Source organism: Sus scrofa, chromosome 6 (assembly GCF_054392235.1).
Source record: "Sus scrofa isolate SSC_HxYL_T2T_F1_AM1 chromosome 6, Sscrofa_HxYL_maternal_Yorkshire_Landrace_v2.0, whole genome shotgun sequence".
NCBI lineage: Eukaryota > Metazoa > Chordata > Mammalia > Artiodactyla > Suidae > Sus > Sus scrofa.
The window spans coordinates 22,291,877-22,316,613 of NC_139388.1; the positions used below are offsets into that span (position 1 = coordinate 22,291,877).

Sequence of the window (24,737 nt, forward strand, 5' to 3'; positions counted from 1 at the left end):
ATTTGGATCATTATATTCTTTATTGTAGTCTAACCATGAACTCCAAATCGTATGTGAAATAAAATCCGTTTTGTAAAATGCACACATGCTATGCCAAGACAAAATAGAAAGGTTTCATAGAAGTTGTGCAAAATGGCTTATATAGCACAATGCTGATGCTTAAGGCTGGGAAATTATCCAGTCCTGCTTTGCAGTCTCCAAATCGCCATCAGATTTCCTGTGTACTTTTCATGAGTGCAGCTTGGGATCTTAAGGACAGTGAAAATACTTGTTTTTCTAACAGGTGGGTTACCTCTCCTGAAGATCCTTAGATGACTCTGAATACTTTTGCCGTCTTACTTTCTCCTTTACTTTTCCCCCTGGTGAAGTCAGCCAAGCACACTGAATGCTTATTTAGCATACCCCATGATCCAGGCGTTAGGCATCGGAAGATCTCCCTCTTTGTATCCACATTACTTATCATGTAATGTACTTGATTATTATTTCTTCAACTCATTTGGTTTAATACCTAACATCGCACTACCCAGGCCCAAAGAAGAACCCAGCACTATACAAAGCTAAAGGGCATTTTAAGGGTAAAATAAAGAAACCTTACTGGGCAAGTGGACAGAGGGAGAGTGTAGTTTGGACCTGTTCTCCTATAACAAGTAAAACAACAAGCACCCCAGTTTAAAAATGGAGAATTTATTTAGTTATTTACTTTGATTTTTAGGGCTGTACCTGCGACTTATGGAAGTTCCCATGCCAGAGGTTAAATCAGAGCTACGGCTGCCAACCTCCGTCACAGCCACAGCAATGAGGGATCTGAGCTACATCTGTGACCTACACCACAGCTCACAGCAGTGCCAGATCCTTAGCCCCCTGAGCAAGGCCAGGGATCGAACCACATCCTCATGGATACTAGTTGGGTTTGTTACTGCTGAGCCGCTATAGGAACTCCTAAAAATGGAGTTTTTAAAACTTTTTTTTAATCTTTGGAAGAGCAAAGACTTCACACTTTATTAACTAGTAACAAAGCAAAAAGGCATACATACAAAGAAAAGTTCAAGTTGAGGAGGAGGAAAAGTTAAGTGGTCTGTTTTTTCCTAAACCAAATATGCAGTATTTTGTAATAGATGAAGATGAAATTATCTGTCAGAGCTCCCAAAGTTTATTAGTCCCCTTGCTCAATTTCGTGTGATCTTCTGTTGCACTGCTCAGAAATATGGGTTCATTATTGACTACTGGACCTTCACTAAAATGCTCCATTGTGTTTTACCTAGATTTCCAAGTGCCCAGTGGCACCAAATAATTATTTCCTAATCCCAGCTGAACTTATTCTAACACTAGAGCAGATATAAGTTAATATTTAACAGAGAAATTTTTACTGAATTAATTCATACCAATACATAAATGATTAATAGCCCTTAAATGGTCCAGCAATAATTTTAAAGATGAATGTCCTTTATCACAGAGGATTTCCTGGAGATGTCCAATTATTAACACCTCAGTAAGATAGCAGGAGGTATTATATGACAGGAGGACAATATCAGTTGAAATCTTTGCAATCTGGGAATCTGATGCAAACATTTGTCAGTAACTCATTTACTTATTCAACCAAAATTTACTATGCATGAGACAGTGAATTAGAGTATACAAAAGAAATATCACCCATCTATAACTTCGACTTAAAGAATTTCACCTTCCAGTAGAGGATAGATCTTAATAGGTTATAAGTACACATGTAGAGATATCAGAAGGCGCTTGGCATATATTTCAAAGATTTTTCCTTCCATGGAGTTCCCATCGTGGCTCAGCGGAAATGAATTTGACTGGTATCCATGAGGATGTGGGTTCAATCCCTGTCTTCGCTCAGTGGGTTAAAGATCAGGCATTGCCATGAGCTGTGGTGTAGGTCACAGACTTGGCTTGGATCTGGCGTTGCTGTGGCTGTGGTACAGGCCAACAGCTACAGCTCTCATCTGACCCCTAGCCTGGGAACCTCCATATGCCACAGGCGTGGCCCTAAAAAGACCCCCCCCCCAAAAAAAAAGATTTTTCCTTCCAGATAATGTTTGTGGTTTCTTAAGACGAGTTTCCCAGGATGAATAGGAGCTAGCCATATAAAGACACCTTATAGGTCAGTGTCTCAGCAGGTAGTACACTCAGAAGACATGATCAAAGAGATTTAAATGAAGAAATTATTTACGAATCTAAATACAAGGTTAAGGAAAATCAGTAAGGAATGATGACGCATACTCAGGTCAAGCAAAGCTGGAAGCTGTTACTCTTATGTTTGAAGGGGCAAGAGGAAGGAGCAGTTACCCAAACTGAGCAAGACCCATAGCATGGCTCCAAAGAGGACTCTGGTCTTCATTAGAGAAATGTAGCCATTGCCATACCATGGCCCGGTAGAGACAAAGCCATGGAAATGAATATCCTGACTTCTCTCTCCTCCAGTTCTCTGTTTTTCTAGAGTTTCCAATGGGGGAAAAAACTCAACATAAAGCCAAAGGGTGTAGGAACCCAGTTCTTCCCAAGCAAGAGAAGGGTGGAGAATGAAACCAGAGGAGCAAAAATAAAATAACTTGCACAGACACGAAGATGGAAAACATCACTGTGCATTTTCTTTTTTCTTTTTTTTTTTTTTTTGGTCTTTTTTTGCTATTTTTTTTGGGCTGCTCCCGCAGCATATGGAGGTTCCCAGGTTAGGGGTCGAATCGGAGCTGTAGCCACCAGCCTACGCCAGAGCCACAGCAATGCAGGATCCGAGCCGCGTCTGCAACCTATACCACAGCTCACAGCAACGCCGGATCCTTAACCCACTGAGCAAGGGCAGGGACCAAACCCGCAACCTCATGGTTCCTAGTCGGATTCGTTAACCACTGCGCCACGACGGGAACTCCCTCACTGTGCATTTTCTGTGGCTGGAGTGTGAAGTGTGAGGCACAGGATGGTGGGAATAAAAGGCAACTGTGATCATATAACTCTTATGCCTGAAACCTTTCAAAAAATTTCATCACCTTCTACAAAAAGGCTTATAAGGTGTCATGGAAACCCAGTAGCTGCTAGCGGTCTCTCTGCTTTTCCAGACTTAGATTTGATTCTAGAAGCCCTGATGAGGAAAAAGAGGAGCTTTCCTGGAGGCAAGCAGAATAATCTGTGGTCTAGGTAAAAAAAATGATGGCTATTTGAATTAAGGCAATGGAAATTAAGATGGTGAAGTAGATAGTTTTGAGAAATATCATGGAAAAAATCTTCAATACGTATTAGCTCAAGTATGGAAAAGTAATGGCTAGGCAATAAAGGGAAACTACTGGGTTTATGGTTTTATTTAAAAGAGAGATGGAGCTGGCAAAAATTAAATGAAAATACAGAAAAAAGGGGAGGTTTGCAAATGTCTATTTGCATGTCTGTAGCAAATAGCCGGTACTCAAGTAGTGTTGGTAGAGGTGGGTGTTGGGATACAGATTTCATAGACCTTCACCAGAGGCTTTGTTCAATGTGCACCTTCCTAGGGCTTTAGGAATTTGGAGATGGTGGAGTAGAAAAGGCCGTGAAAAACAAAAACGGAAAAATAGTCTCCTAACGTGAGAAGGATGAGAAGGATAAGACTGGTAAAAATTCATTTGGGAAGATCAGTTAGAAAGCCATTGGTGATCTTTCGAAAAGGTGCTTCATTGGGACAGTGAAATATATGATAGGGAAGTTGGAGGGCTGCAAGACAGCTCTGGACATGGAGACAGTGAGTGAGACAGTTCTTCTGGGAGGTTTGGACAAGTGGGAGAGGAGAGGGGTTATGTGACAGTAAGGGGAAGAATCTGAATCAAGGAAGAAGATTGGTAGATGAGGGGAGACCTGCTTAATCACTGATGAGAAGGCGCAACAATGGCAAGTTTGAAGTTATAGGGAAGTGAGTGTCCAGTGGATGAAGAATTGAATTAAGGCTTGACTTATCAAAGTTATGAATAATTTAACATTTCAATGGAAATTGAGATTTTTGTGTTGTCTCTTGTAAATTGAATTTTGGGGTTGCAATGCTAATCACTCCTGAATGGTGAAATTTTTTTTTTCATATTATTCTTTCTCTAGGAGTATAAGTCCAAAAACATTGTGGGAAGCAATTAGAGACATCTTTCTAGAATGAGTCATTTATTATTATTATTAATAGTAGGAAGCCAGACTGTGGAAGTGACTTCTCCAAGAAACTGTAGAGAGTCAGAGAAAGGCAAGATCTAGAACTGACCACTGCCATCATTCCAAAATGCTCACCATAATCCCTGCCACCATCCTTTACCTTTGTTTCAAAATCAGCTTGGGTTTTGCTAATCAAGTCACCTCTCTCCCTCTTTCTGGTATTAGTGTTTTACTTATAATTAGTGTTTTACTTAAATTAGTGTTTATTTATAAATAGACTTTTAAAATTTATTTCTTTCTAATTGCTCATTAGAAAAACAGGGAGTACCCATGTGGCTCAGAGGGTTAAGAACCCATGTAGTATCCATGAGGACATGGGTTCAATCCCTGGCCTCACTCAGTGTTGATGGAGCTGGTTAATGGATCTGGTGTTGCCACGAGCTGTGTGTATGTTGCAGACATGGCTTGGGTCTGGTGTTGCTGTGGCTGTGGTTTAGGCTGGCAACTGCAGCCCCGATTTGACCCCTAGCCCAGGAACTTCCATATGCTGTGGGTACAGCCCTAGAAGCCACTCTATCCCAATCTACTCTGGCCACCAAATTCATAAACAGTGTCCAGCTGCTTACTGTTGGGATCCAGTTGTGATTCAGAAAACAGGCTCTAGAATTTCCCTGGTGGCCTAGCAGTTAAGGACTCAGCATTGTCACTGCTGTGACTTGGGTTCAATCCCTGGCTGGAAACTCCCACAAGCCAGAGGTGCAGCAAAAGAAAAATTAAAAGTGAATAAAAAAATAAAAAGTGATTTGAAAAAGGAAATGGGCTCTAAAACTATGCTGTACGGCTTAAAATTCTATCACAGACACTTGATAACTGAATAATTTTGGTCAGCCTTTCCCTGTTCTGTGCCTCAGTTTCATATGAATAGTAGGGTCAGCATATTAAATCATCATAACCATAAGGGAATGAAAAAGTAAGTGTATGTGATGAACACAGTACAATGCACCTGACCAAAAAAATTTGATACTCATTATTGCTTTCCATAGTGGTAACGTTAAGGCCGTAATAGTAGTAATGCAGTTACTGGTTTGAGTACTGATTTACTCAAGCCAGTCATTCAGTCATGGAGTCCTGCTGTGGCTCTGATATACTGTCTGTGATGATGTGGGTTTGATCCCTCACCTCACCCAGTGGGTTAAGGATCTGGCATTGCCATAAGCTGTGGCATAGTTCACAGATATGGCTCAGATCCAGGGTTACTATCGCTGTGGCGTAGGCCAGCAGCTGTAGCTCTCATTAGACCTCTAGCCCAGGAACTTCCATTTGCTGAAAAGTGCAACTGTTAAAAAAAAAAAAAAAATCGCTGGTATTAAATAACTAATCCCCTGCATTACCACAGAGTTCATGTTCTAAGAAGACAATCTCTTCCAAACGGAGTGAACATTCAGCCAGCCATGGTTGTAAGACACGGTAACAGAGACAGAGAACTAGGCCAATACAGCTGGGCTTCTATTACTACGTTAGAAAAGCCTTTCTCTGAGTGCTCGTATTTGTCACCTCGTGTACCCTGCTTCACCCAGGGAGGAGGAGTGCATAGGCCTAGGCGAGTGAATCCAGGGCTCACCACAAAGTACCTGCTTCTCTAAACCTAAAGGTCTGTGTTCACAGGGCTTAACTTTTGCTGACTTGATGTGGTTCTTGTCCATGATGGTTACAGCTAACCGCGTGGGCAGCTAAAAGTGGTTATCCTCTTAGCATCTTTTTGGATAGAAATGCCTGCGTTGAGGTGTAAATTCCATGTTCATGTTTCCATAAGTCCCTATCATTCATATCAGTGAAGGTGAAATGTTAGGGGTGATGGGTATTAAACCATTTGAATGTGTTTACAAAATTAAATCTCTGTATCTTTTCACTACGCAATATGTATTTGATAGCTTATCTGCTGTGGCCAAGATGAAAGTTTTGACTGATATCATATCTCCCTACATCTTGTAGGTATGTGGAGGTGGGGTTTTCTGCTGGAGAAACTGTCAACTAAAAATGGGAAAGATGATAGTAAGCTTTCTTGTTGGCACTGGAGTTTGAACATTATGTACTCTGTCTGTCTGAAAAGGATAAACTATGCTTTCTATCTGATTTTTCAGAGGTTCCACAGATTATGGCTAGGTCAAAATCATTTATGTTGTATTGTTGAAAATATTTGATAAAACAGAGCAAATGCAGAAAACTTCCATAAAAATAGCTGGGCAAATTAGGGACAGAGAGCTCTAGAGGTCATTCAGAACAAAATATAAACTCTTTAGAAGAGAAAGTACAATGCAGGCTTTCCCAAAATATATTCTTCAAAGTACTAATTCCTTAGAGTATGGGCAAAGGGAAATCCATGGTCAAATAAATTTGGGACAGTACATTCCTATTAAGTGTACCTATAACACAAAAAGATGAACTGTGTTCTTTCTTTCTTTTCTTTCTTTCTTTCTTTCTTTCTTTCTTTCTTTCTTTCTTTCTTTCTTTCTTTCTTTCTTTCTTTCTTCCTTTCTTCCTTCCTTCCTTCCTTCCTTCCTTCCTTCCTTCCTTCCTTCCTTCCTTCCTTTCTTTCTTTCTTTCTTTCTTTCTTTCTTTCTTTCTTTCTTTCTTTCTTTCTTTCTTTCTCCCTCTCTCTCTCTCTCTTTCTTTCCTTAAACAGTAATTGATATCCATGGATAAATCTAGAGTTCTGTTGAACACACTTTTTCAATTGCTTAGATTGAGAACGTCTTCAGTTTGTGGGGTGTAGACGGTAGGAAGCCACTGGCCCAGATTTTCACAACATCCTTCAGTAGAGTCTTCCAGTAAAGCTTTCAATGGTAAAGTTCCTGCATTGATCTCCATTTGGTTTAGTATCAAATATGAATCCTTCATCAGCAAGAACTCTGGAAAGGAAGGTTTAGATGGCCACATCCTCCTCTTCTTCTCCAAGAAAGGCTATTACAATTTAGTTTGGGATTAACTTGCCTTACATATTTGAAACCGATGTTATGATAGTTATGATTTTATATTTGCTCTAACATTGTAAGTCCGAGACATCCTTTTGGCTAAGAGAGAAAGTTGTAGAATTATAGCAACATTTATTGGTGATGGTGGGAATATCTCTTGCTAAGTATCTCGGCAAGAAAAATGGGTTTAGAATCACTGAGGTGGTGGGTAGCTATCGTCAGATGGTAGGCAGAATTTTCAGGGAGCAGAAATTGGAGGCAAGAGTAGAGGATTTTTAGTGAGACTCAGCCTTCTCTGATGGGTTTGAGTGGTGAGCCCGTAGGCATAGTATCTGGTTGCTTGGAACATCAGGTTCTCCAGCTGTAAAGCAGGGACATTGTGGTTATCTTAAAGTGTTATTGGGAAGAGTAGAATGAGAGAATATAGATTGGCACATGCTGAGGCTCATCAGACATAGACTCCCCCTTTTTTCCTTCCCCAGCAGTGATTTTCAACTGGGTGTGATTTCTTGCTCCTTCAGGGGGCACTTGGTAAAATCTGGAGATGTTTTTGGTTGTTACAGCTGGGGGGGTGCTATTGGTAGGTATTTAATGGATAGAGGCCAGGGATACTGCTAAACATCCTGCATACACAGGACAGATCCCACAGCAAATAATTATCCAGTACAAAATGTCAACAGTGCCGAAATTAAGAAGCCCTGCTCTACAGCATAGTAATCAAACATTGCCTGTTTTTCCTACTCCCATATTCAGTTGTTTCAGCACCAGATCAGAGCAAGCAGAGGCATGTCTTAAGGAAAAAAAACAACACTTTGGAGATAAGAAGCATTCAAAATCCTGCAAGTTTTAAATTATGAATACTGTATTCACTTTAATCATATAAAGTTAGCAGCAATGAGTATGTGTTGTTTATTTATAAACCAAACTTGATGACAGAAAAAAATAACAGGAAAAAAAGAGACAAGGAAATGCTCTGAAAGGTATAGAAAGGCAAAAGTGTCAAATCACTTTTTCTTCTTTTTGACCATCAAACAGGTCTATTTCCTTGTGGAATTGGGGGATTTAGCAGTCGGTTTCAAGAAAAAGATCTACAGTGTCATATATCCAAGGTATGCTTTTTGTGTAAGAAAATCAGGTCCTAGAATCCCTACTATGGAATTTTGGGGGTATTTTACCATGCAACACAGATACATTTATAACACTAGATATTTTGAGATGCCATTATCCTTACAATCAAGCAGTGATGGGATTAAGACAGAGGAAGTGTGTATGTTTGTGTGTGTGTATGTTGTGCACGTGTGTGGGTTCTGGGTGCACATGAGTCCTTGTGCGTGCACGTGTTTGGGTTCTGGGTGCATGTGAGTCCTTGCTTGGAGATGGTATAGTAGCATCATTTAAGTGGGTTGAAGTTCACTTCACCAGTAATATGTAAAAACTAGAGGAAGGACAGAAAATTAATTTTTTAAAAATATGGTCCATAACAAGGAAAAGTAGAAAGGCCGCCTGTAAGCACAGATCGATTTACCTGTAATACAGTGGCAGTGATGCTGCGAGATGGAATATTGGTTTCTTCTTAGAGTTTTGAACTTCACAAAGAGTTTGAAAGACATGAAAGTAAGAATCAAGGTGAAAGAAGAAAGAATGCCTTTTTAAAAAGGAAAGCATTACTGACGAGAAAATGTTTCTTTTGAAAATTGATAGGTACATAGAGAAGCCCTAAGGTACTGATAGATGAAATGAAAAAGACATGTATGTGTTTGAAGGAGAATGAGAAGGTAGGAGGATTCAGCAGTCCTTCCTTGCTCCTGATTATATGAAGGCAGATCGAAAGGCAGCTGGGAGTTCGTACCCTGGTGCAGTGGGTGAAGAATTCAACTGCAGTGCCTTGGGTCGCTGTGGAGGCATGAGTTTGATCTCCGCCCCAGCACAGTGGGTTAAAGAATCTGGTTACCTCAGCTTCAGCTGGGATTCAATCCCAGGTCGGGGAAATTCCATATGCTGAAGGTGTGGCCATTAAAAAAAAAGAAGAAGAAAGAAAGGCGATCAGTTACCGTTCCCCATACCTGGAGTCCAGGCAGCTTCAGTAAAGGCATTGGTGGCGCTCTCCACTTCTAGCAAGGGAGACTTGTTCTGTTTGTTTGGATTCCAGCGCCTTTTTCAACCAGGTTTCCTTTTGATCTTCCCATTACTTGTTAGAGGTGAAATTACAATAAATGGAAATTGGTTCTCTTGAGGCCCAGATATGGTGACTTTTCAGTTTATTCTAGTATTAGATCTTCATTATTCTAGCTAGGGGACTGTGGAACAGTCACCCTTTCAGTGCCTCATTTTCTTCACCTGTAAAATGGGGATGATGACAATAATGGCAGAGCACAATGTCTGGCATATATAAATTGATGTAGCTGTTATTGCGAATATCTTGAGTATCATTCTTATTTATGACTTTAAATTACCTCTGTATATGGGTCAGTCAGTGCCATTCATTCACCAAATATCGTTAGTATCCAATGACAGTCCGTGAGATTTCCTAGACAGTGAAATTGGAAAGCTCATAAAACAATCTCTGTCCTCAAGGAACTTGCAGCTGGGATGGAGGCATGATAGCATTATCGTGAACAAGCTGTATGTCTGTCGGGCTATAGCAAAAAGGAAGGAAGGTTTCCTGTAGGAACATCTACCTGAAGCAGGTCATGCCGTACACATAGAAATCAGGAGTTCCTGTTGTGGCTCGGCAGGTTAAGAACCCGATTAGTATCCACGAGGATGTGGGTTCGATCCCTGGCCTCACTCAGTGGGTTAAGGAACTGGCGTTGCTGGGAGTTGTGGTGTAGGTCACAGATGCTGCTCAGATCCCTTGTTGCCTATGGCTGTGATGTAGGCCAGCATCTGTAGCTCCAATTTGACCTTTAGCCGGGGAACCTCCATATGCCGCAGATACGGCCGAAAGGAAGAAAGGAAGCAAGAAAGAAAGAGAAAGAAAGTCAGGAGTTGTGTGTTAGGTAAGGTGTAATATTATGGTGCAGGGGACAGCATGAGGAAAACCAGTGTTGTCTACACGAGATTTAAACTGCCATCAGTTGATATATGCCAGCTTCAATTAATTGTGAACAAGCGCAATAAGTGTCCTTCCTTTTTACCTGTCAGGTACAACATCCTAACCTGACATGCATGACCTTTTCAATCTGCATCATCCCTAAAATCATTTGTTATCATTATCATAATTTTACACAGAAAAAGCAAACATTTTGCCTAAGGGCATAGAGCTACCAGGTAGCAGTCAGGGTTTCAACCCACCCAATCTCTTTCACAGTATCTGTTTGTAACCTACTTAAAATAAAATACTGGGATTAAGTGGCTCGTCCAAAGTTTTAAACTGTGGCTACAGAAATCAAACCCAGTTCTTTCTGGCATCAGCGACTTGGAAGTTTGGTGCAGTGGGAAGGCCATCTGTTATCAAATCAGGCCTCTTTCCATCTGTGGGCAGGGTAAAAAGCCATAGAGAGCTGCTGAAGCTCTTTGCTGTACCAGCTGGACCTTTTCAAAGACAGAAAAAAATGTCAGAGGACCTACTGGTCTTCAGTCTTCATCACTCTGAACTTTATTACTGTCATACCCTTGGGATGTCCCTTATATGCTAAACTGCTCTGAGGGACCTGCGGGAATGATCAACACCATACACAGTGAAGCAGACATCACAATTATCCAGGGATGCATTCTTTCAGCCTTTCCCAGATGTAGCAGATAAAAATGTAAGACACCCAGTTAAACTTTTAACTTCAGATAAGCAACAGATAATTTTTTTTTTTTTTTTTTTGGTATAAGTCAGTCCCAGGCAATATTTGTGACATACTGAAAGTGTCCATTGATAGATGAATGAATAAAGAAGTTGTGGAGTTCCTGTTATGGCAGAGTGGGTTTAGAACCTGACATAGTCTATGTGAGGATGTGAGTTTGATCCCTGCCCTCTCTCAGTGGGTGAAAGATCCGACGTTGCCACAGGCTGCAGTGTAGGCTGCAGCTCAGATCCAGTGTTGCCATGGTTGTGGCATAGGCCTGTAGCTGCAGCTCCAATTTGACCCCTAGCCCAGCAACTTCCATATGGCCCAAGTGGGCCCATAAAAAGAAAAAAAAAAAAGAAGTTGTGATATATATATATATATATAGTGGAATGTTATTCAGCCACAAAAATGAGGAAATTGTACTGACAACATAGATGGACCTTGAAAACATAATGGTAGGTGAAATAAGTGAGGCAGAGAAAGACGAAAATGCTCACATACGTGTGTGTATATATATATATATATATATATATATGGAAGCTAAACAAGAAAAAACTGACAAAAGATCAGACTTATGGTTATCAGAGGCAGAGGGAGGAATTGGAAGAATGTGGTTAAGAGGTACGATCTTCCAGTTTTGAGATAAATCAGTTATGGGGGGGATGTATAATAACGTAATGTCTGTAGGTAACACTGATGTATACTATTTAGGAAAGTTGTAAAGAGAGTAAATCCTAAGAATTCTTATCGCAAAGAGAAAATATCTTTTTTTCTTCGTTTTTTATTGTATCTATATGGAAGATGGATGTTAGCTGAACCTACCATAGTAATCATTTCAAAATATATGTAAATTAAATCATCATGCTGTACACCTTAATAAGCACATGCAATGATGAATATCACTTATTTCTTAATAAAACTAGAAAAAAGACTTAGTATGTCTTTCTAAATGAACAAGGGAGCCAGCCTTTGAAGCACCTGCTCAAAAGAGAGTGTCATCAATTGAACAGTGGAAGGAAATGGTAATGCAAAGATTAAAATAGGGTCCAAAGGAAATAAAAATTGCAGCAATAATAGAAAGACTTTGGACAGTTAAGAAATATAGACAGTATAGGTAGATTTTGCCTATGGACTGAATAAAATTAAGAACAATAGGTACAACATGGTGAGCAATGCTAAGTGCCCAGCACTGTGCTAAGTTTTTCTGTAACTCTTTTTTTTTTTTTTTTTTTTTTGTCTTTTTGCCATTTCTTGGGCCGCTCTGGCAGCATATGGGAGGTTTCCAGGCTAGGGGTCGAATCGGAGCTGTAACCACCACTCTATGCCAGGGCCACAGCAACGCGGAATCTGAGCCACATCTGTGACCTATACCACAGCTCAGGGCAACGCCAGATCGTGAACCCACTGAGCAAGGCCAGGGATCGAACCCGCAACCTCATGGTTCCTAGTCGGATTTGTTAACCACTGCGCCACGACGGGAAGTCCCTCTGTAACTGTTTTGTTTATATTTGCTTGCTTTTTACTCTCTAAGTAAAATGACACTCCACATTTCTTCTAAATAATTGTGGAAAAAAGGAAAGGGTTAAATTATCTGTATATCCCATTCCCTCTTTGTAAAACTACATTATATAACCTACATGAATTTAATTTTGAATTCATTCATGCAGTTAAAAGTAAACTAGAGACGAATATGTAGTAAGTCATTGACATCAGAGGAGCTTGTAGGAAATGGGTAACCTTAGGTCCCATTCCAGACCTGCAGAATCAGAATCTGAACTGTAACATAATCCTCAGATGAGTCATATGCACATGAAGGTTTGAGAAGCACTGAAAAAACCATTCCAGTTAACTCAGGTGTTTTAAAGTATTATTGTTTGCAGCTTGTTGGCAATCAAAAACAAAAACTCATCTCAGAAATATGTTAGGTCCTTAGAAGTATAAGCTAATTGATGAACAGTTAAAAGTGCTAAAAAGGCCCTCAAAATTTTTGGCTATGAAGTATGGATAATGCAGGTAGCAGAACAAACCCTGTGGTTCTGACATCATTGGTCCCATTGGGAAAAACGTTTATTTTTAATTTTCCTGTTCAAGTTGGCCAGGCTTTTTTTTTTTATTTTCTGATGTATGCACTATCAGCAATCAGTTGCAAGAACAGAAAGACTGTTTTTCTCCTTAAGAGTGCTTTCTTTCATCACCAAATTACTTGGTAGCCCTAGAGCTTAGTGGTCACATTGTTATGACTTGTAAATGGAGAGTTGTCACAATCAAATTTCTGCCCTCCTAAAAGCTTTGCTCTGAGGCATAAGTGTCCTGTTTGGCAAGGTGTGGGTGGTGTGCCTGCTGCTGTTTAGTTCTTTAATTATAAACAATTTCCCTTTGTGGGAAAAACTAATTGGACCAATGCTTAAATTAATCTGAGGCTGCCGTTTTGATAAAAAAATTTTTTCTAGCTGTAATAAACAAGACAGTGTGACATTAGTACAGGATAAAAAAAAAAAAAATAGAGCCTAGAAGCAGGCCTTATATATGGTGCAACTGATTTATAAAAAATTTTGTATTGCCTTTCCCTTTGAGGTCTCTTACTGCTACTCCCAACATCTTTTTTTGTTTGTTTGTTTTTAGCTGAAGATGGTATTTTAGGTGAAGTCTTTGGCTAGTATGGTGAGTTATTCAGTTTTCCACAGTAGCTTCCATGGATCTATGTTATTAAGCTTTTGTTTGATTTTCTCCTATTAATCTACCTGTCAGTTTAATATTTAGATTTGCCAGAAGGATCTAGAAGAATAGAGGAAAATTTCTTCCTCTCTGACCCAAGTCATGGTTTTGAAGTTTTTATAACAGCAGGATACTCAAGCAAAATCTAACACGGCAGGTATGGAGTGAGATTTGTTGCAATGCCCAGTCTAGGAGTGAACAGATAACTCAGTCCAGCTTAGATATGTCTTACATCTTTCTAGACACAATTGATTGGCGGAGGTTTGGAAATTGGAACCCAAATCAGGTCAGTGGGATTTAATATTGGAACTCCTGTTGGTACTATTTAAATTAGGCACCTGTTTTTCACTCAGGGGTTACTGAAACAACATTTTGTAAACCTAGAGTTTCCAGAACCCACCACAGAGGGTTAGCGTGTCTGAATATGAAGTTGACGCAGTAGAAGGTAGAGTCAAGGGACGGAAAGTGAGAAGGACAATTCCTTGTGAGACTGTGATTCAAAAGTCTGATCGAAAGCTTGTCCCTGAACTTTTCACAATGATTAAGAGCACTGACCAATAATAGAAATGTGTGTGTGATAAAATTTAGTTACACCATGTACAAACTGGCAAATTGTAACTACTAGGCATGTGTATAATAATCTCTCTTTTTTCCTTTACACTAAGTTCAGCTTTAATTAAACTATAATTTGTTTTTTTAATTATTATTATTTTTTAATAGTTATTTCCTTAATACAATTTTTTTTCCTACTGTACAGCACGGTGACCCAGTAACACATACATATATACATTCTTTTTTCTTTCATTATCATGCTCCATCATAGGTGACTAGACATAGTTCCTAGTGCTACACAGCAGGATCTCATTGCTAATCCATTCCAAAAGCAATAGTATCTATTAATCCCAAGCTCCCCAACTACTCCCATCCCTCTCCCTCCCCCTCGGCAACCACAGGTTTATTCTCCAAATCCATGATTTTCTTTTTTGTGGAAAGGTTCATTTGTGCCTTATATTAGATTCCAGATATGTATATATCATATGGTATTTGTCTTTCTCTTTCTGACTTAACTTCACTCAGTATGAGTCTCTAGTTCCATCCATGTTGCTGCAAATGGCATTATTTCATTCTTTTTTTATGGCTGAGTAGTATTCCGTTGTGTGTATATACCACATCTTCCTAATCCAATTGTCTGTCCTCTGTCGATGGACATTGGGGTTGTTTCCATGCCTTGGCTATTGAGAATAGAGCTGCAATGAACATGCGGGTGCATGTGTCTTTTTTAAGGAAAGTTTTGCCCAGATATATGCCCGAGAGTGGGATTGCGGGGTCATATGGAAGTTCTATGTATAGATTTCTAAGTTATCTCCATACTGATCTCCATAGTGGTTGTACCAGCTTGCATTCCCACCAACAGTGCAGGAGAGAGTTCCCTTTTCTCCACATCCCCTCCAGCATTTATTTGTGGACTTATTAATGAGGGCCATTCTGACTGGTGTGAGGTGGTATCTCATGGTAGTTTTGATTTGCATTTCTCTAATGATCAGGGATGTGGAGCATTTCTTCATGTGCTTGTTGACCATTTGTACATCTTCCTTGGAAAAATGTCTATTCAGGTCTTTTGCCCATTTTTCAATTGGGTTGTTGGCTTTTTTTGCTGTTGAATTGTGTATATTCTAGAGATTAAACCCTTGTCAGTTGCATCATTTGAAACTCTTTTCTCCCATTCTGTGAGTTGTCTTTTTGTTTTCTTTTTGGTTTACTTTGCTGTGCAAAAAAAGCTTGTTAGTTTGATTAGGTCTCATTGGTTTATTTTTGCTTTTATTTCTGTTGCTTTGGGAGACTGACCTGAGAAAATATTCATAAGGTTGATGTCAGAGAATGTTTTGCCTATGTTCTTCTTCCAGGAGTTTGATGGTTTCTTGCCTTATATTTAAGTGTTTCAGCCATTTTGAGTTTATTTTTGTGCATAGTGTGAGGGTGTCTTCTGGTTTCATTGATTTGCATGCAGCTGTCCAGGTTTCCCAGCAATACTTGCTGAAAAGACTGTCTTCTCCCCATTTTATGTTCTTGCCTCCTTTGTCAAGTATTAATTGACCATAGGTGTCTGGGTTTATTTCTGGGTTCTCTTTTCTGTTCCATTGGTCTATCTGTCTGTTTTGATACCAGTACCACACTGTCTTGATGACTGTGGCTTTGTAATATTCCTGAAGTCTGGGAGAGTTATGCCTCCTGCTTGGTTTTTGTTCCTCAGGATTGCTTTGACATTCTGGGTCTTTTGTGGTTCCATATAAATTTTTGGATTGTTTATTCTAGTTCTGTGAAAAATGTCTTGGGTAGTTTGATAGGGATTACATTGAATCTGTAGATTGCTTTGGGTAGTATAGCCATTTTTACAGTATTGATTTTTTCCAACCCAGGAGCATGGAGTATCTTTCCATTTCTTTACATCTTCTTTAATTTCCTTGATTAATGTTTTACACTTCTTGGTATATAAGTCCTTTACATCCTCAGTCAGGTGTATTCCCAGGTATTTGATTTTTGGGGGGTGCAATTTTAAAAGGTATTATATTTTTGTATTCCTTTTCTAATATTTCATTGTTAGCATACAGAAATGTGACTGATTTCTGAATGTTAATCTTATATCCTGCTACTTTGCTGAATTTGTTGATCAGTTTAAGGAGTTTTTGGGTTGAGTCCTTAGGGTTTTCTATGTATAGTATTATGCCATCTGCATACAGTGATAGTTTTACCTCTTCTCTTCCTATTTGGATGCCTTTTATTTCTTTTGTTTGTCTGATTGCTATGGCTAGGATTTCCAGTGCTGTGTTGAATAACAGTGGTGAGAGTGGACATCCTTGTCTTGCTCCAGATTTTAATGGGAAGGCTTTCAGCTTTTCTCCATTGAGTATTATATTTGCTGTGGGTTTGTCATAAATGGCTTTTATTATGTTAAGGTATGTTCCCTCTCTACCCACTTTGGTAAGAGTTTTTATCTAAACTATAATTCGGAAGACTAAAAGGAACTGAACAGGATAGAGAGTTTGCCTAGGTTATTTCAAATTCTGGTGCTCATAATCAGTCTGATTACTGATGTTTATTTTTTGTGCTTAAAAACAGTATACTATAGGTGATGTATAATAAAAGTAGGAAAGAGTAAGGAATGGACATATGTTTCACTCATTGGATTAGATTTATGCTTAAACATCTCCAGTTGCAATTGCATGAAGATAATTTAGAGGTGAAATATGGCATAGAAAAATTTTGTGACTGATGTACCCTTACACCAAGACACTGGGGATGAGGTGTGATCAATATTGAGGATTTTCTTTTTCAAGTATATATCTGATGCTAATAGTTATATTAAATATATAGTAATCTCTGAGCAGTTTTCAAAGCCTTTTTTTTTTTAACATTTCAAAGCAAATACCATAATAAGCTGTACTTGTGCATGGCCTTAAACTAATTCTTTGGATAATTAGGCAGAAGTATTTTTCTTTCAGTAATAGTTAAATTTAGTTAAAATACATTATATGAGGAAGGGTGAGAAAATACTAAAAATTTAAGCAAGTTTCTAAGTTGCTTTAATTTCTTCCTCCGATTCAATTAATTATGGCCTGACTACTGCTGTTTTATTCTCTAGGCATGCACATTCCCACAACTACAAACAGTTTGGTCTCAATTAATGTAAAATCACAACCCACGTTAACTGGAATATCAAGATATTGGAGGGGAAAGGTTTCTAAACTTTAATAATCTAGATAATTGCTTCAACTCTCCACTTGGCTGGTGAATCTAGTCATAATTAACCAATTAAATCACATCAGCAGTTCAGTTTTTCTCTAAGCATAGAATTTGGAAGGATAGAAGAGAAAGAGGGAAGAGAAACTAGAGAATTTATCTAAACATGAATGTCATTCCATTATAGAAACTTTATTAAATACACTTAAATTTTTTAATTTCTAGCACTCTGTTGTTCATAATGAACTCTGTAGGAATCGAAACTGAATTTGTATTCTGAGATTTTTGTCCCTTTTGTATTGCAAAGAGTATTCCTATTGAATTTCCACCACATATCATGAAACATATTTTAATATCTCATCAAGCCAGCCCACTGAGGAGACGACTGACTGTCAAAAATCCATGGTATCTTGGAATTTCCCTTTGTGGCTCAGCAATTAACGAACCTGACTAGGATCCATGAGGGTGTGGATTTGATCCCTGGCCTTGCTCAGTGGAATAAGGATCCTGAATTGCTGTGGCTATGGCCTAGGCTGGCAGCTGTAGCTCTGATTCAACCCCTAGCCTGGGAAACTCTATATGCCACAAGAATGCCCCCCCCCCCAAAAAAAATCCATGATGTCTTTAAATCACTTTAATAATTACATTTTGCTCACTTCCAAGTAATATGTAAGAAACTATTTAACTTTATTGATGCCATAATATTTTCTATATAGTTTTCCTATCCAGGCAAGATTGAGGAGTTCAATTAGGTTGGGGTTTAGGATGATTGAAGATATATATAGTAAGTGGTAGGTATGAAAAAAAAGGTCCAGATCAGGTTCTTAAAGGCCATGTATAAAGTTATAACATTCCTGAACTAATATGGTACCTAGTAACAAAATAGCTAAAATTATTTTAGCTCTTACATGTCGCATAACATGTAACTTTTACATGTTTTACATTTATATGTATATTATTCCAACTTGTATTAATCTTTTAAAAATATATTTTATTTAAAAATTTTTCTCTTTTTTATTAAAGTATAGTCGATTTACAATGCTGTGCCGTTTTCTGCTGTATAGCAAAGTGACCCAGGTATACATATCTATATATTCTTATTCTTGTATCATCCCCCATCATGTTCTGTCTCAGAGACTGGATATAGTTCCCTGTGCTACACAGTAGGACTTCATTGCCCATCCATTCTAAATGTAATAGTTTGTATCTCCTGACTCCAAACTCCCAGTCCATACCACTTCCTCCTCCCCTCTCCCTTGGCAACCACAGTCTGTTCTCCGTGTCTGTGAGTCTGTTTATGTTCTATAGATAGGTTCATTTGTGCCATATTTTAGATTCCACAGATAAGTGATATCATACGGTATATGTCTCTGTCTTTCTAACTTACTTAGTATTAGAATCTTGAGTTGCATCCATGTTGCTGCAAATGGCATTATTTTGTTATGTTTATGACTGAGTAGTATTTCATTGTGTATATTCCAACTAATCTTACCAGTAGATCTTCCAGGTAGGTGCTGGTGTTATTATCTTACAGATCTGGAGACTGAGGTTGAGAGAGTCTAAGGTCACACAACAGGTAAGTCAAATTTATAGCATCAGACATCGGTATACATTTCAAATACTTTGTAAATGATACAACTTGAATTGGTCTACAGTCTATGCTTACTAGAGAAAGGGAGTCAGAAGAGCCTGTTTGTTTGCAGTCTAAAATTAGTGGTGGAAGTTACAAAACAAAAAAGGAAAGGTAACACTGTGAGGGGATGGCTGTGTTAATTAAGTTGACTGTGGTAATCATTTCACAATTCATACGTGGAAGTGAGTCATCACTTTGTTCACCCTAAATTAGTGTACAATTTTTATTTGTCACTTGTGCCTCGGTAGAGCTGGACAAAAAATAAAATAAAAGGGTGGCAGTCGCAGAAGTAGATATGGAGAGCAAAGGGTAATTCCTTGAATGTCTGGGATTTTGACAACCTCACCTGAGACCAGTGCTGGGATGGATTTGTGTCTAGGGAGGTGTGAAGGCTTGTGAAATGAGGAAGGACTTCCATGACTGGGCTTAATGGCTCCCGTCTCCCATCACTCTGTCGTCCAGGAATGGGAGCAACTCAGAGAGCTGTCTTCCATTCTGAGGTGGACGTCACCTCTGCCTCCGAGGCTGCACATTGTCACCATATGTAAGGATGTTTGCCTCTTCCCCTCTTTTAGCCCACTTGCTAATATGCTCGTCACTATGATACCCCCAATCCCCAGTAGCATCTCAGAAACTCATAGCTCACACTCCCCGGAACTGTCAGATGTTTTTCCTTCATCTATTGAGATGATCATGTGACTTTTGTCCATTATTCCATTAACATGGTCTGTAGCACATTAATTAATTACAATTTGGATATCAAATCAACCTTGTATTTCTGGGGTAAGTCTTACTTAGCCATAGTGTATCATCATTTTTATATGTTGTTGAGTTCACTTTGGGACTGTTAATGGTTTTTGTGTTTATTTTCATAAGGAAGATTGATTTTCTTTTGATGGATTTGTTTGACTTTAATGAAAGCTAACACTAGTTCCATAGAATGAGTTGGAAGTGCTTTTTTCTTTTTTCTAAAAGAATTTGTGAAGGATTATTTTCATCTTTAAAAATTTGATAGAATTTGTCAGTTAACCTTTCTGTGCTTTTCTTTGTGGGAAGATTTAAAAATAACTAATTTAGTTATTTACATATTATTGTTTTATTCTAGTAGTCCATTTCTTATTGAGTCTATTTTGGTAATTTTAGTCTTTCTAGGACTTTATTCATTTTGTTTAAGTTGTCTAAGTTGTTGAGATAGAGTCGTTTATAACAGTTCCTTTTAACCTTTTAATTTATGTAGGCTCGTTAATGATACTCCTTCATTCTTTCCTAATTTGGCAATTTGACTTTTCTCCCTTATTTTCTTAGTTTGTGTAAGTCAAGTAATCTTTTAAAAAACAGTTTTTAGTTTCATTCATTTTCTCTATTGTTTTTATGTATAAATTTTACTGATATCCTCTGGGATGTATTATTTTCTTCTACTAGCTTTGGGTTTAATTTGCTTTTGTTTTTATAGTTTCTTAAGAGATTGGATAACTTTATTCTCTTCTTATATATAAATCTTATATTTAAGTCTATACATTTTACTCTATGATGAGTTATTTCCTTTTAATGCCTTCAAGATTTTCTTTCTGCGAGAATGATATTTCTACGTAGGGATCTTTTTATGTTTATCTTACATGGGACTCATTAAACTTCTGAGATATATAGATTAATGTTATTGAGTTTTCAACTCCAGAATTTCCATTTTTAACACATTTGAACTCTGTTTTGAGACTCTTTATTTACCGAGTTATTGTCATATTTTTCTTTAATCATATAAACATGGTTTCATGTAGTTTGAACATATTTAATAGCTTCTCTGAAGTATTTGCTAAGTCCAACATCTGAGAACCCTTAGTGACAATTTCTATTGACTGCTTGATTTTTTTTCTAAATATGTCACACTTATTTCTTTGCATGTCTCCTAATCTTTGCTGAATACTGAACATTTTAGATAATATATTGTAACAACTCTTTTTTTCCCCTTTGAGAATTGTTACTGCTTGTCTAGTAACTTGCCTGAACTAAATCTGTGAAGTCTTTCCTGTTATGTGTGGCCTTATGCCTCTGCTGTTTTTGTTTTTTCTTGCTTTTATTTTTGTTTGACTTCCTAGGAGTTGCCCCTATGTCTGCATAGCTTAGTGAGTTATCAAAAATTGGCCAGAGGTTGTGCTCAAACATTTGAACCAGCAAGGCTTTTCATTCTCTGGTAACAGACCTGTGGGTGGGCTCAGTAGTCCATTCCAACCTTAGGTCATATTTAAGTCTGGTATGACTTATACTTTTTACTGGGCTTTATTGCATCTCCTTTGTGTTTGGAAACAGGTCCCATTAGCCAGGGATGTGTGTGTGGGTTGGACCCTCTCCAGTATCTGCTTTATGTGTACACATCAACCTGGGATGTGTGACAAGATTCTCAAGCCCCTGATGGCTGCTTGCACTTTTATTTCCCTGGCCCATTGCTTACCCCAGACAGGACCAGATCTCAGGTTAGTAGGACTACTCGTCCTCTCTGTTTGTCACCAAGATCATCCCTTTAGGTGACAATGCCCCTATCAAGTGAACCTTCTCTAGTAGCAGTGGCAAAGCAGTGGTTTTCATGGCCTGCCTTGCCTGGTGGAACTGGTACTGTGATGAGTTAAGGAAGTATGTAGGTGGGTGGTGGAGGGGCTGAGCAAACAATCTAGGGCATGAATGATACATTCTGAGCCTATTATTTCCCTTTGGTCAAATTTCAGAGTGCCAATTTTTTTTTTTTTTGCGGGGTCGGGGGCCTATACCTGTGGCATGTGGAAGTTTCTGGGCCACAGTTGCAACCTGTGCCACAACTACAGCAATGCCGTATCCTTAACCCACTGTACCACAAGGAGATTTCCTGATGTTGCTATTTTTGACTGTCCTGTCCAACTTCATAGATGCTTTATGGGGAGAAAATTTGTCAACCTCCCTATTCTATCGTAGTAGGAGTCCTGTCCCATATACAAACCACAGAGTTGTCTCACCTGGAAGAAAGGGGGCTCTTTGTACATCTATATCAGTCATTATTTATGGAGCAGCCCAGGAAGAAGGATGTGGCCTCATAGACATCTCTACACATGGTGGCTCCGATCAGCAGAAGGCATTTCCTGGGAGAGAGTGATTTTGAGTTAGTAGCAGGCAGCATTCAAGACAGCTGAGGCACTGGTGAGTAGTCAGAAAAAGGATCTAGGTGGCAGGGATCAATGAGGTCTCCATACCACAGAATGCCATTCCTTTAACCCAGTCTGAGTTGAAAAAACCGATCTAATGTCACCTTCTTTAGTTTTTCTCCTGAGCACATTGAGAAAAGTGTTGACTGCTCAAAATCATTCAGATGGAAAGAGTAATGGTTACCTTTTTGTTGCTATTACTCCATTGATGTCAGGGTTTTCAGGGGCAAAAGGGAAGAGCACTGAATGGGTAAGTCTGTCCTAGGGTCAGAAAGTGATATAAGAGTTGTTTCAGAAGAAAGGTTCAAAAGGTCAGAGATTAGAGTAACGTGGTTTCCCTCCTTCCTTCCCTCCCTCTGCCCTTCCTTCCTTCCTTCCTTCTCTCCTTTTTTCCCTCCTTCCTTCCTCCCTCCCCTTCTCCCTCCCTCCCTCCCTCCTTCCCTCCCTCCCTCCCTCTCTTCCTTCCTTCCTCCCTTTACTTTCCTCCCTTTTTTCCTTTTTCCTTCTTTTATAAAATAAAGCCTCCAAATCAAGGTCCTCTTCTCTCTCAAGATGAATGTAGAATAAGCATTTATGAATTTTATGATGTAGTTGGATATACTGTGATGAACACCTGGCTTCCAGGGGCAAGATCAGCATGTTGTCTTGTTTGGATAACTTACTTGATGGTGGTCTTGGCTAAGTCACTCCACATTTGAGAAAGAGAAGAATTAAAAATAAAGGTGAGCATAGATGCCTCCTATATTTATCTAGGACTCTCACAATGGCTCCTGTTTACTGTCGGGTCCGTGTTAATGCAAGGACTTAAACCCTGGTCTTTCATATCAGCCCAGTCACCCACCTCTCATTATATTCATCTTCATTATGAATGTGGGCCCTTTGCACAGTAAACTTTAGATAGCTGATATAATTTAGGGAGTGTGGATATGCCTGCTGTTTACACAGCTTCTCTCAGGGAGGAGGAAAGGTGTGAGGTGCAGGTGGTTGGTCTCTTGACCTCAAAATCAGTCAGATCTGTGTCTCCGCTTTACATATTTTGTGTATTCAATTTACCTTTAAAATCATATTTAATCAAATGGAGATACAGCTAATCTGGATACCACTCTCTTTGAACCAAACTGACTTTGCAGGGTCTCTATTAGCCTAGGGGCATGATATGGTTCCTTGGAGAGACTGTTCATCAGGTGCTTGCTGTCCATGATTTGGCATAAAAATGTAATAAGACTAAAGTCTTGAGCCAGGGAATGGTAGACACCCTTCTATCCAAGGGACAACCTGGAAACAAACAGATTGCTGATTGGTTGACCTGGTACATACTTCTCATTGATCTTAACTTCGACTCATCCTTCTGCTCAGTGTAGTCAGAAAATCTCAAGTGACTGCATTTAAGTGTAAGCAAATCCAGCCTCGGAAGCCTATACAGTACCCAGGAATAAATACCTGCCATCACAACTCCCCACAAACTGGGCCTTTCTTCCTTGTAGGGCTGTCTAGCACATGCCATTGTATTGTATCTTTAAAATAGCTTTCATTGCTCTGCTTTTGGTTTAAAAACACGTTGGCCTGTCCAAAGGGAGAAAAGCCATTTTTCCTTGTAATTCAACAAGCATATTTGCTCCATTAGCTGAGCACTTACCCACCAGGGGAGGAGAAGTAAGAATACAATGGAAGTGTCATGTAGAGCTGGGCGTATGTATCTACAGATGCTTCAGCATCAGAGACCTAGGACCTGCAGGCTGTCCTTTAACATGCGTTTATTCTTCATATGCCATTTAAATTTCACACTTTTTCTCTCTGTTTCTTATTTGTACCATGCAAGGAGGATAGCAGTATATTTATCCAACCCATGTCAGTTCAAATAAAGAATTCGGAGTCATCTGGGTAATATGTATAAACTAGTAATTTACTTGAAAGCTCTTACTCTCCTCCCACTAAAATACCTTTCCCAAATATTCATTCAATTTATTCTTCAATTTCCACAGCTCCCTCTCCCATTTGATACTAAGCCCACTGGCACTGAGAGAACACTAAAATCAAGCAAATAACAGCCACCCAACCCTTTTCTCCATCACTTAGCTAGTTAAATGGCTATACATTTCCATCTCTCACATCCTAGGAGGTAATTAAATAAACATTTTAGGCTGGCAGTTTTAAATTTGTTCGAACAAAAGCTCGAAGCAGGTTCAGCTTTGTAGAGGGAAAAAAACACACAGGAATAATGTTTACAAATTTTCAGAAACAAGGCTTGTCAGCTGGATGAAGTTGCTAATACGAGCCACTTTGGACTGAATGGTTTATATCTGTTTATAATAACTTGGATTTGTCTCCTGTTAAAATGTCACATGGATAAAGGAATAAATTCTAACAGCTGTGACAGGATTATCATTGCTAAGAAACTCTGTTATGGTGGATTCAAGTGTCAGAGGCATTGACTTCACTGTCTTTCATTCAGAATAATCCAGATATTCTCCTCCACACTCAGGAAGACTAACAATGAGACACAGATAAAAGCCCATGATTCTGACGTCTTATCCCCTAAGTTTGTTGTTAGATGAGACAGTTGGCACCAAGAGTCTCTTCTACTTTTCTGAGGAACTTAGTGAAGGGACTCAGAATG

The 24,737-nt window shown here is 38.9% G+C and overlaps 1 protein-coding gene across 12 annotated transcripts in view; it reads left to right on the plus strand.

Annotated features, from left to right (window-relative positions):
* The window catches only part of LOC146402252 (uncharacterized), a 1,625,488-nt gene that overhangs the window by 475,315 nt on the left and 1,125,436 nt on the right, over positions 1-24,737 (plus strand). For 4 of the 12 annotated variants that reach the window (XR_014805638.1, XR_014805639.1, XR_014805640.1 and 1 more), the window contains one exon: positions 8,124-8,197. The exons of the other annotated variants lie outside the window; for them this stretch is intronic. The gene's annotated coding sequence lies outside the window, so the exon portion shown is untranslated. The remainder of the gene's footprint in view (positions 1-8,123; positions 8,198-24,737) is intronic. 12 annotated transcript variants of the gene reach the window in all.